Here is a 12,952-nt window from a genome sequence, read left to right on the forward strand (position 1 = left end):
TTAAGTGTCTGGATATAGGCTCATGTCAGAGGGTGGATAAAGAGAGCAGACCAGCCCCTGTGGAGAGAGAAGTCTTCCTGAATACAGTACTGCTGGTTGGGGGGTTGTGGGCTGTTCATTTTACACTCCAGTGTCCTCCATCCCCCTCCTCCAAAGGGACTAGTTTCTCCTGATCCTACTCTCCCCCCAGCCCAAGAGAAGGGCACTGGGGGAGTGGGAACTGGGCAGCTTAACTAGTCCATCAGCACATGCAGAAGCCAAGCACAAACGAGCAAAGCTAAGGGCTGAATGGGTCATCAAGCCTGACCCTTCACTGTCTGGACACACGCAGGGCCAATTTCCCATAGCATTAAGGACACTTTTGAAATGCTGTGCAAGGAATGAGATTTACTAATATATTTGTGCTAATGCTCTGGGTCTGTGTGGAGGGAGAAATCATGTCTGGCTGCTGTACACTGGTAAATGTGCTAAACCAAGAAAAAAAGATATCTGAGTTTTGATGCTGCTTAAATTTCTCCATCCCCTCAGACTCTGCACTATGTGCCACTTGAAAGACCACCAGGCCAGATTCACAGCACCTACCAAAGCAGCCAAACATAGAAGTTGGATGTTGGGACCTCAGACAGGCAAAGGAGACAGAGCAGTATCTCCTGAAATGGACAGTAAAGCTTTAGGTCATGCAGTGGAGTAACAGTGATTGTTTTAAGGAAGAAATGAGCAGGGTCTGCAGAAATAAATGAGATCTCATCAGAACAGATGGAAAACCAGACATGTCTTTAGATAGCTGATAGAAGGCAAAGCTCCTTCCTTGCAGGGAGGCAGGATGCCCCCTTGGGCCTTTGCTCTGTCTATGGGAAGAAAAGAAAGGCACAGCTGATGCTCTGGATAAGGCTGGCTGTATCTGGCTCCCCAGGGAAGTCTCGTGTGTGTTATGACTCATTGCTCAAAAGACACTCTCAAAACTAGAGAGGAATAGTCCATGTAACAAAGACAGCAAGTGCATGGAGCCACATAAAACACCTTTTCCCAATTAGCAAGCATACACACAAACCCTTTCTTCCCAGCCAGCTCAGGGACAAAACAGTCAAGTTTTTCCCTGGTATAAGCTATGATTCAAATGGAGGGCAGAGGGAACAGAAGTATTGGCTCTGTCACTTGGTTAATAGTTGTACACAAATCACTTAAACCTCTACCAACGCATTGTGAGATTGACTTGGTGCAAGTTCATTGTCCTCTGTCACTGGCAAGGGCTTCTGGGCTCTAGTGTAGAGAGTGACCAACTAGTACACAAATCACACAGCATTCACAAACATTCAAATACAGTTTACAGGAGAACCCTAGCACTAATAATTATGCTGACCAAGTCCTAAAGGAACATTTTAACTTTACGAATATGCAGAAAAATCCCAAACATCCGGAATCTGAAGTATTTCCTTGTAAAGAAGTTTCCACTGGAATGTCATCTGTTCTTGCTGTTATTTGAGATAGGTAGCTGACACAACCAACTGGACTCCAGTGACCTGTGCTGCACAGAGCTTTTCATTCCTGTGGCTCATAAGATGGCCTAGGAACCCAGTACTGCCACGGGCCAATGTAATTGCTTTGTCACACGCACAGATTGTTAAGCAGCAAACTTCGAAAAAGCTGCTTGCATGGAATTGCTTGCAAGCTCTCACATGCTCTGAGACAGGCCCAAAGTAACTTGCTCTTGTTGTCCTTCAAAAGCATCAAGCCAGAATGTACTAGGAGCAAATCTAGTGGTACAGTGTCCTGCCATCCAAGTAGGTCTGAAAGCTTTTATTATACGAGCAAGTCTTTAAAGCACAACCTCTGTTCCAGTTCGTCCAGTGCTTCCCTCCCTCCTGTTTAGCCTTGCAGGTAGGAAAAGCTCCTTCAGCCCAGCTGGCCTGGGATTTTCCCTTGCTCAGCTTTCAGCAGAGATTAGTATGACTGCTGACAAAAGCAGTGTACAAATGCCATGTAATGCAACCCTAATGGCAGAAGGGCTCTCACCACATTGCCACTCCAGGGACTTTCTTATAGTTTCTGCACCTATAAAAGACACGAGCTGGTTGGGACATGGCAAAACTGGCATCCTGATACAGGGAGGTAATTCAGAATAGGAGCAGGACTTTGTACAATATCAGCAACAGATTGGAAAAATCTGGTGTTTTTTTCTCTGAGAGGAATATGTACCAGGGAGCATTAAAAAAAGCCATGGCCAAGATGAATTAACCTGACCAACTGCAGTAAAGTTACTATAAAGTACAGGCATCATGAAGTAGTGCATTTTCTCATTCGTGGCTGGGAAGACAAATTTGCCATCAAGTTTCTTTTGGAGAACAGTAGGGGAGGGCTCAAAGCAACACACTGCTGTAGATTCATCTACTATTGCACCCTCCTAGCACAGATCCCAGGACTTTCTTGTCCTTTTTAGCCCTCAGCTGTTGTGAAGTACCAACAAATACAAATACTCAAGCCTGGGGAGCTTTCCGTTTTTCAGCTGGAAGACTTCAAAAGGTTTCACAAAGGCCAAAATGAAAAGGCATTTGGATGTTTCCTAGACAAAATCTTCTTATTTCCATTCTGCAGGAAGTGCTGAATCTTTGAAGACAACCAACCAACCACACTCATTGAGAAATGGCACAAGACATCTTCGAGTTTGTCTCTGCCAATGCTCTGACCTTGCCACAGCAACCAGCCAGAACTTGCTGGAAAGTTCTCAATACTTGGGAAAATAGTGGCACCATTTTACCATCTCTCATCCAAAGCAATAAATGAACACATTGTACTTCTGGAACAATTCTGGCCCTGGCTGCATTTTGGGGTTATAAATGCAGACAGCAGTGGAGAGGGGCACAGGAGAAGAGTAGTGGAAAGCTGGCAGTAAGGATGGATGCTATTTTTTCCAGAGTCCAATATAGCTGCTACAAGGAACAAGCCATGCACAAGGAACGCTGCATCATGCTCACACTTCCCAGGTATGCCCTGGATTGAAATCCTGATTGATTTCTGTACCCCTTAGTGCTGGCTGCAGAATAGATTTTCTTGGAGTTCTAGAGACCAGCAATACAAAGCTACTTCTGAGAGAATGACTCTGTTAAGATATATTACGATATAGCAGCAGAAAACAGAGTCTCTGGTACAACTAGAAAAATTTCACTTTATGGAAAGGATACAGCTGTGAACATGCATTTTATTATGATAGCAAAAAAAACCCCAAACAACCCCAAAACCAACCCAAACAAAATCCCCAACACCATCTCCTAACACATCCAGTGCAAGCATTTGTGTAACCCAATAGTTTGTAATCCCAGGGCAAGATGTTGCATGTTTAGAAATCCTGAGGCAGAAAGGAAAAAGGCCTTTCAAGGAAGCAGTACTTAAGTTTTCCTTGAGACTTCTCTGTGTATCTGAATTACAATCAAGGGCTAGTCTGAAGTAGCCTTATGTATTCTGATCAGGAATCCTCCGTAAACAATCCTACTGAAGATAGAGATTTTTCTAGGAGTACAGGTTTGATCAGACTCCTGCTGCCAAACTGCCAGCTTTCTAATATCTTCTGCGACAAATATAAGGCAATACAGAAGAGCTACACATCTCAAATTTCCTTTCTCCACATAAAGAACCTTACCTAGGATATTTAAAATACCATTATCAAAGAATAAAGCTCCAGTGGAGCCATGTTAAGAACAAATTTGCATTGAGACCAAAGACATGGGTGCCCAGCAGAGAAAAGCAGTTCAGCCATGTTCTAACACACGAGAATTCACACATCACAGCCCGATCCCAGGATAACCAGTGGCAAAATCCTTTTTGCAACAGGCCCAGTGGTTTGGATCATACTAGTGCCAGCAGACACTTGACCTGTCTTGCCAGCTCCCAGGTTCGTGCTTTCCTTCTTTGTTCATCAGATATTTGAAGGAACAATATCTCATTCCTCTCTTGTTTTCAAGAAAAAAATCCCCTTGAGAAACCTTCCCTGTTCTCCTCCCACTTACATTTCCAGCTGTTTTTTGCCTTTGCATTACTAGTTCTGTGCAAATCCAGGTCAACTCTGAAAATAGCTTCCTGGCATTTTAAAAAACCTTTCACACTGTGATTTTTAGATGGAATTTTGAACCTTTCCAATAAAATTCCTGTGATTGGCCAAGAGATCATACAAATCATCCTGTTTCTACCCCTGGATTGGATGAGAAGTTTGAGCATAAATTTGCCAGGTGATGTAAACTGTGTTTCCACATATACATGCATTCAGATTAGTTCCCTGCTAACAGCAACTCACCAGCAGTAAAATTGGCTATAAACCTCCATCATCAGCCAAATCTCTGAAACCTTACACAAGATGACTGCCTATTGCCCAGGCCTACAGAACAAGACAAAATTACTTCAAGGAGCTCACTTCATTATCACTGCTCTGAATGGGTTGGATCAGCATTAAGGCCTCAGTGTCAGGCATTGCAAGGCAGCCCTTGTCCTCAGGAGTTTTAAGATCTAAACCAGACAAAGCAGAGAATAGTCCTGAATTGGCTTTTCTTATGCTGGAATATTTTAGATGAATAAAGCTGCAGGTTTTGGCAGGCAGCAGCCTGCTCCGAACAATTTGCTTTGTATCCAGACTGCTTCAAAGATACCAGGGTGAATTCACCCCATTGATTTCTGTTTGGGAAGAATCCCAGGCCTGTGATTTAACTCCATGTTTCGATTACACATTATAATTGTGCCAGACAAATATCCATCCAAAGCAACAGCATTACATCTAGCAGATCCTCTGGGAGTTTACGTTAATGTCAGTGGAGTTCAGACGCCTTCTGTCCTTGTTTCTCAAGAAATTCAGGACTACGTGGCCACCATAGGCCAAATGAGCATCAAAACTTTACACACACTCAGGAGCAAGCCTGAGTTACCACAGTTATGACATAACATCAACATGGTCCACACCTGTACTACTGACATGATCTGGAGGCTTCTGCGCCTCCCCATGGAACTCAAAACAGTTGCTCACATCTAATCTATGCCTCAATTTTCGTGGGAAATTTCCTCTCTGCACTTCAGGTGGAACAATATTTTAAGCAAAGCTCTTGCAGCCTGATGACTGAAGAGGCAAGTTAAGGGAAGGAATCCAGTAGCTGGAAATAAAGCTCCATTACATTATATTAAATATTAAGCTCAGTGTAGTAAGCCAGACAATTGCATACTGAATTAATAATGTTATTTATTCCATTTAGTGGAGTATGGAGGACACTTAATCATCACAGCATTTTAGATCAGAGCTGACATCAACAGCTCAGCTCTAAGAGTATTTTATGGAAAACATAGAGGTGGATTGAGTAGCTGGAAGTGAAGAAAGTGTGAATGTGTGAAACACAGCAGATTTGGTAATAATAAAGTTATATGGCCTTGATTGTCCATTTGGATACTAATGCTCCAGCAACACTTTGTCTTAAGAAAGCATAAGCAAGTCCCCAAATATAAGCTTGGGTTGAAGCTGGTGTAGGATCTGGAGGCACTTAACTTCTTTTCTTTTTGTAAAACATTTATTATTTTTAAAGCAAAAAAAAAAAAAAAAAAGTATCTGCTCAACCAAAACAAATGTCATGGAGAATTCTGAAGTGGTGGTTTGTTCTTTTTTTTTTTTTCCCCCCAAATGTAAATAAAATAATAAAAAGACTTGAAGATGAAAAAAATATGCTGATACAACTGCCTGAAACTAGGTTGGTCTGTGGGGTTTGGTGTTGTTTTTTGTTGTTGTTGGTTTTTTTTTTTTAAACCTAGAGTGGTCAACTATTTTTCCAGACTTCAATATTGAAAATTAAAGATGTGTTTTCAGGAAGTTTCAGCAGTAGGAACCCTACCTTTTGAAATATAGGGATTAAAATATTAAAGAGCTACAATAGGACACCCAAGGTATCTCCCCTGTCACTATTCTTTCATTTTTCTACTTCCTAATTTTGGGGTCTCCAGTTGCCATCTTTTACAGCCATATGAAGAAATGACTCCCCAGGCATCATGCAAGCATTAGTTTTTTCCCCCATCACTCAGCAGGAACACCCTATCACTACTTAGGTACTCTCCTCAAGCCTAATCACCTCCAATTGCTGTGGCTTCTACAATTCAGTCTACTGGAGAAAGAAATAACTGATAGCCATTTCCTGCAACTCTGATTTCCATGCCTTTCACAGAGCAATTTCATTGACTTCACAGGAACCAATCTGGATTTACACCTGTGTAAAAATGAGGCAAGAAAACCTGACCCTTGGTGTGGAATATCAAGTTCATAAATGTGTTTTGTATCTCCAAGAATCTCCCCATCTACAAAGGTGAACAGCTGTTGCTATAAATCAGACAGTCTGAACCAGCCATTAGAACTTCATCCAGATGATCCATTAAAAATATACAAAGGCAACATTTTGGAAATAAAATCTACCCTCATGTCCTCAGGGACACCTTCTGTTGAAGAAAAATCTCATAATTCAAAGCTAAAATTAGTTCACTTTAATGCTTTTTTCAGGAGCACCATGATACTCAAGAGTAACATCGCTTTGAAAAGGACTGTTAGATGACTTAAGGGATCCTAAACATCTGGCAGTTTGGTACATACTGCATTGGAGACATCTAGCGTCTTTTTCAACTTCTCTGTGGGTATAACTCTTCTCTGTTACCTAGGATGGCTCTGTCTGCTTCAGTTCCCATCAACCATTTTCTCTATTTAAGTAGGAAACACTTGCTAAAGTGTGGAAACAGCTGGCAGAGTTGGCTGTAGCTTGTATTAACAAAACATGCTCTTGTTTCTGACCACAGACTGGTCTTTAAGTTCTGACTGTGATTGCCAAGGGCTCTTCTTGGCTTTTCGGGTAAGACCACGTCACCCAAGATGCACAAGTTGGCTGTGTTAGGGGTTGCTTCTTGGAGCATAATGCTTGCTGTCAGGAGGGAGAAAGCTTTGTGTAAGTAGAGGGTAGCAGGATGAGCAGCCCAGTTTTATTAGCTGGGAAACTGAGACACAGGAAGATTAAATTATTGGCCCCTGGTCATTTCCCAGTGAAAGAGACCCATATATTCCTTTGTGAGGGAAATGCCCTAATTAAGGCAGGCCAACATGCAAGTCTTAGCTTCACACCATTCACTAGCAGTTTAAGCCAAGGACAGGGCTGCTGGACTGAACCTCCTGCTGCTGGGGATGGTGATCATACAGATACCTGTGCTCCAGGGTCACTGTGGCACCCAGCTTCCCTGGGACACTAGGAAGCCCCTACAAGGATCATAGAATCACAGAACGGTTTGGGTTGGAAGGGACCTCAAAGCCCATCTAGTTCCGACCCCCTGCCATGGGCAGGGACACCCTCCACTAGCCCAGGTTGCCCAAAGCCCCATCCAACCTGGCCTCGAACACTTCCAGGGAGGGGGCATCCACAGCTGCTCTGGGCAGCCTGTTACAATGCCTCACCACCCTCATAGAGAAGAATTTTTTTCCTAATATCTAATCTAAATCTACCCTTTCAGCTTCTGCTTATTAATAACTCCCAGCTCCCCGAGTACATAGCACATGTCTTTTGCTCTCACACATACAAAGAGCATAAAATGCAGCTCAAAGGGGCAAGGTGGTTGATTAGCCCTGCACTGACCACTGAATGATCAGCTATTCCCAAAGTGGCAGCTTCCTCTACCTTCATCAAGGTTACTGCTTAATCATGAAGGCGAAGGCCAAGTAATGTATCACTTTTCTGTTAGGCTTTGTCATTTGTCTTTCTAGGGGTCCTGGAGAGTTAGACATAACATGAACATGGAAAAACCAATGAGACACAGACAGAGCTCTACCTTGAGCCTCCAGACAGCACACAGAGTAACAAGCTCAGCTCCTTTCACTCAATTCCTTATGTTCTTCAGAGACCATGAAAAGCAACTTTATGATATGCTGGAAGGGATGAAGTATTAACTATCAAAAACTAGATTGAAGTAACTGAGAGCCTGGATTATATTCTCTTTGATGTATGCTTATGTAAATTCAAATAAATATGTTTAAATGCAACCTTTCTTCAATTCTAGCAGAACTTATTAAATCTATTTAAGTGAGACAAGCTAGGCTCCATGTAATGCCAGGAACTCCCCTGACAGTTTGCCTTCCTACTTAATGTGATACTCTACGATTACACATACCAGAGCCTTTCATTCAAGTGTTTTAATTTACAAATACTCTTTACATTTTTTAATGCCCCTGTGGGCAGGCATTAAGAGTCCACTTTATTCAACAGTAATCAATCGAAGCGCCGAGGCAGCCTATTTTGCTCCAAATCACGCACTGAAATACTAGCAGAGTTTGGAAAACTCCTTCTTTGTCCCTCCTTGGTAGCCACTCAGAAAAACAATTTCCATTAACAACAGATAAATTCTTTTAATGCTGGGCCAAATGCTCTGAGTAGAGATGCAGAGAGCAAACTCAGTAGCTGATAGAGATGAACCTCCCCAGAACCAGCCACTATGAGGACACCCACCACTCTTTGCTAAGTTCACTTACCAAGCAAGTGCTCTCCATGGTGCAATCTGTCAGACATTTCCTCCATGTTGCTTCCCAGAGCCAAGTATCTTCTAGGGGAGAAAAAGGTATTACTATATGGTATCAACTCAGTCTTATGTTTTCTCAGACATCATGCAGCAAAACCGCACACTTTCACACAATTCTGACTCCTTCAGAAGGACTGGCAACCCATTGCTCAGACTCTTTTCTTTTTTAAACTGTTAGATCCATTATTTCTGGAGTTTTTAATGCCCTTTAATAACATGATTTGCCCTTCTCACAGTCCCAGAGATGAGGTCTGGTTAAGTCCAGCCTTCAGTGCTGGTGGAGCTGAGAGAAGGCAGCCCAGTCTGATTAGTACCAAGAAGCACAGGTTCCAGGGAGACTCTTACCAGAGCCAGCCACAGGGCACCAGCTCTTCTGCTGAGCCTCCAGATAGTCTCTGTCCCCCCCTAAACACTCAGAAGCACTCCAGCTACTAAACGTAGGCCTTAAAAGAAGAGACTCCCCTTCAAACCCAGGTTTTTAAACAAACAACACACAGCCAAGTACCTTCCACGCAGGAACTCAGCTCCCACTAACACCTATACTTCACACCTGCAGGACATGAACCCTCAGGGTACAGCACAGCTCCTCTGGCAGGCAGGTAATGCTTTCTTTGCTGAGCTGCTCCCAGGGGCTTCAGGTGACACAAGCTTTAAAGAAAGGGCAAGACCAAAAGCTCTTGGTGGCAGAGACATCACTGCATGTCCAAACCAAGTTGTATCTGTATTTCTTCATATGCTCTCTTTGTAAGTGGAGTGTAATTATACACACAAAGAAGGCCCTACCCTTTGGATGGGCATGGAGATCACCTACAGCTTTGCACTAGAATTACCCATGAGAGGCTGTTCAAGAGGCCTCTCTGAAGAGGTCAAATTTAGGTAAATGAGGCCCAGCTGTGCTGGTTTAGGGCCACAGAGCACCAACAGCACCTACAAATTAGGAAAAAAACCCACCTATCTTGTCTTTGATTGGGTTTTACAGTGAGACTGTGGCCTGTCTGCAGAAAGGACAGAAGATAAAACCCAAGTTGCAAGTTGCATCTGTAGGAAGTGCTGCAGGCTGTAGCAGAGAGAGCTGGGAGATAAACAACCCCGGGGATGGCTCTGGGAGAACCTTGCACTAGCATTTACGTTTGCAGGCCTGTTCCTCACTATGTTTTAGTGGGATAAACTGAAAAAACTGCCATCCCTCCATGTAAATAAAGGGATTTGTCATAAAGCTAACAGATCCCACTCTTAAGTAGTTCCCAAGAATATGAAGTGACAATGAGGTGCCTAAGAAAATAACTTTCCCGCTGCCTGGGAAAATCCACTCCTAAGATGATAACTTCACAGGTGTGATCAATACAGGCTTTGAAAGAAAACAGGGGCCTGAAAGACTCTGTGTACGGTCTGAACAAGAAGAACAAAGACAACTAATAAAACTGAGGTATTTTTTAAAGGTCTGTGTCTTACCTTCAATTATCAGCTTCAAGATAAGTTGCTGGAATGGTTACAGCCAGCCAGTTGCTCTGTGGGATTCTCATACACCCCGGTAAATGCAGGGAGCTCTAAAGTGGTGCTTGTAGCCTTTTGCCCACCCAGGGGATCACCCTGACAGGCCGGGGCCATCGTGCGTTCCCACAGACTCTTCAGGTGCCACTCTCTGGCTGCCCCATCACTGCAAAAGGTGATCGGGACTTTTTTCAAATGCCCCCACAGAGAATTTTTACAGTGGTCTTGTGCCCAAAAGGTTGGAGCAGAGAAACACGAGCCTGCGACCTCCAAAACCCTGGGCCTCCGTGGAGCTTTGCAGTTCATTTACACTGAGGCAGGATTTGCCGGCAGGTTTGAACCCCCAACGCCTCCCACTGTTACCCTTTTGGACACACTGCTTTCTCCTACCGTTACCCCCATCCTTTCCAGTGGGCTTGTGAGAACAAAGAAGCTCATGTTCGACAATTGCTCCACATAGATCGTTAGGTGCGATTGTGGAGCCCAGTGATGGAAATTATTTACCCAATGTGTCAGTCCCACTTTTCTGCGGAGGGCTCAGCCCACCAGCTTTCTCTGTTACTGACTGTGACAAGTTGGGCGGAAAACAGTTGCTGCTTTTTAAGAGCTATGTTCTCACAAAACCAAAGTTATGATGGACAGAGAACAAGCAAACTCAGTTCATGAAGAAATACATTGACCGCTCTTCCCTGCTCGTGCCACTCCACTGACTCCAGGGCAATTGCAGCAGCACTGAAGGTGGACTCATCCATCTGGGGGAAAACAAGGCTTCCTTCAAATGCTCTTTTATGTACTCCAGTCAGCTGTGCTGAGTGTATCGATTCAATCAGCTATTTCCTTAACCATAAAACCAGATGTGCGCCGTCACGGCCCATCTACAGGGACTGAATCCATGCCATTTAGAAAATGCAGAATAAAAATAAAAGATCCCAAGAAAGCTGAGATATGCTGATATTTGGAGCTCTCACAGTTTCCTAGGTAAATTGCTTTTCTTTTGAGTCCCATTTATTTTTGTTACCTCCAAAGAAATGCTGTTTTAGCCACATTTCTTGGAAACAGTGTTGAGATCTAATGGGTTGTTGCTGATGTGGATTCTCGGGGAGCAGCTGGAGAATAGAGGGAAGGTAGTATTATCTGTGCTTCTGGGTATCAGCAACTTCTGCAAGCAATGTGGTGCAGTACACGTTATTCTTTGCTGAGGCAATTAATTACCTTGGTCCCTAATGAGAACTATTCTGCTTAAAAAAAACCACTGCAACTCTTTGGATTAAGGTTAGCTTCTGGGCACCTGGGTAGACGTGTGAATTAGGGAGGCTGTAGTGTTCAGTTTTCCTGTTTCTTCTCAGCCCACGTTCTGTTATTTTCCACTGTACCTCTTACGGACCTGGCCACCTGAGGCAGGTCAGTGCACCAGTTTCTCTTTGCAAAGAGTCACCTAGGAAACATGGCCTGGCTTCATCTCAGCTTTGAGTACTGGCTACCAGGTCTCCAGGCCACCTACTCCCCAAGTGAGCCTAAGGAGCAGAGGAAGGGAAGGATCCCCATGGAGGACTGTGATGAGTTCTCCATTCTGCTGGGTCTTTCCTCCACCACAAAAGATGCTGCAGGTGAGGTCCACACACCCACTGTCTTAACAACCCGCAGAGCCTACCCATATGCTGCTCTTGCTGGAACGGAGACACAGGGTGAGCAAATACCTGCACTGCGGGAGACTATGCTCCATCTGAGCCTGCAGCTACAAGAGAGGAGTCTTTGTACAGGAACGGGGTGGGATTTGCTGGCTGAAGGGTGCTTTAAACAATGTGGCTGTAATACGCTACGTGCTAGATTGTAGACATTCCTAGGGCAGCTTTCTAGAATATGAATAAACTTGGGATGTATGTATACAACACTACACAATGTGGGCCCTGAGAGGCCTGGAGATTGCATGGCATTGCCTTTGTACACGTGCTGATGAATTCTTGCTCTACATTGGAGAAATTATTTCATAATGTCATACCTCTCCAATGCACAAAGACTCATTTCTGATTGCATTGTCCCTTGATTGCCACCACAGGATGGTGTAGCTGTGAAATACCACAAATATCATGAACAGAGAGACAATGAGAATGTGGGACTAGGCTGTGTTACTCAGTAGGCTGCAGAGTCTCTGAGTTGGTCCATCCTGAGGTCACAATTGCAAAGGTAGAGTCACAAGTGATTCACTCAATAGGGAAGTGTTATCTTAGAAGATGGGTGATTCAAATTCAGGAATTACTGAATAGCACTCAGGCAAGCCATATTTTAATGCCTACCTAAACAGTATCTGTCCAATGTATGTATCAGCTCTATGTCCAGCCCTGTGCCATTTTAACATTGCCTGGAAAACACCCCCAACTTAGAGGGGAAATTTGGCATCACAAACAACAAATACTCAAGAGAGACAACGTGTAAACCCATCTCTAACAGCTGAGTACTCTCAGTCTCTGAGGAAAGATCGCTGCCATATAGATGTGGTTTCCTCTGGTGCAAGGTGATACTCCAAACCTCACAAGAGTCAGCGGTGGTCTTACTGTTGATACAATGATAATGCCTTCATGTAATTGAGCACCACTAATTAAAAACAAAAGTAAGAGAATATTTTCCAAAGATGACTTGCTATTTTTGCCCCCTAAAAAGAGTCGCTTGACATCTAAAGTATGGAGCTCTGTGTGGGCATGGGCACACACATAAATTAGTCTGGAAGTAGCTTGTGCCCCTGTCATAACTGTCATAGTTGCAGAGAGAACTAAGTCAACAGGAACAAGAAAATCTAGAGACACACACAGCCAAACATTGAGTTTAAAAGCAGAAAAATGTGACACGTACTGTTCTGCTTCTGGCCTGTACTTTACACTGTACTATTTTGCATGTTGTTCGT

At 43.7% G+C, this 12,952-nt stretch overlaps 1 protein-coding gene across 1 annotated transcript in view; it reads right to left on the bottom strand.

Moving 5' to 3' along the window:
* The window catches only part of CCDC92 (coiled-coil domain containing 92), a 75,522-nt gene extending 65,826 nt beyond the window's left edge, over positions 1 to 9,696 (bottom strand). The window contains exon 1 of the mRNA XM_075769947.1: positions 8,516 to 9,696. The gene's annotated coding sequence lies outside the window, so the exon portion shown is untranslated. The remainder of the gene's footprint in view (positions 1 to 8,515) is intronic.
* Positions 9,697 to 12,952: the final 3,256 nt, after the last annotated feature.

Source organism: Balearica regulorum, chromosome 17, assembly GCF_011004875.1.
Source record: "Balearica regulorum gibbericeps isolate bBalReg1 chromosome 17, bBalReg1.pri, whole genome shotgun sequence".
NCBI lineage: Eukaryota > Metazoa > Chordata > Aves > Gruiformes > Gruidae > Balearica > Balearica regulorum.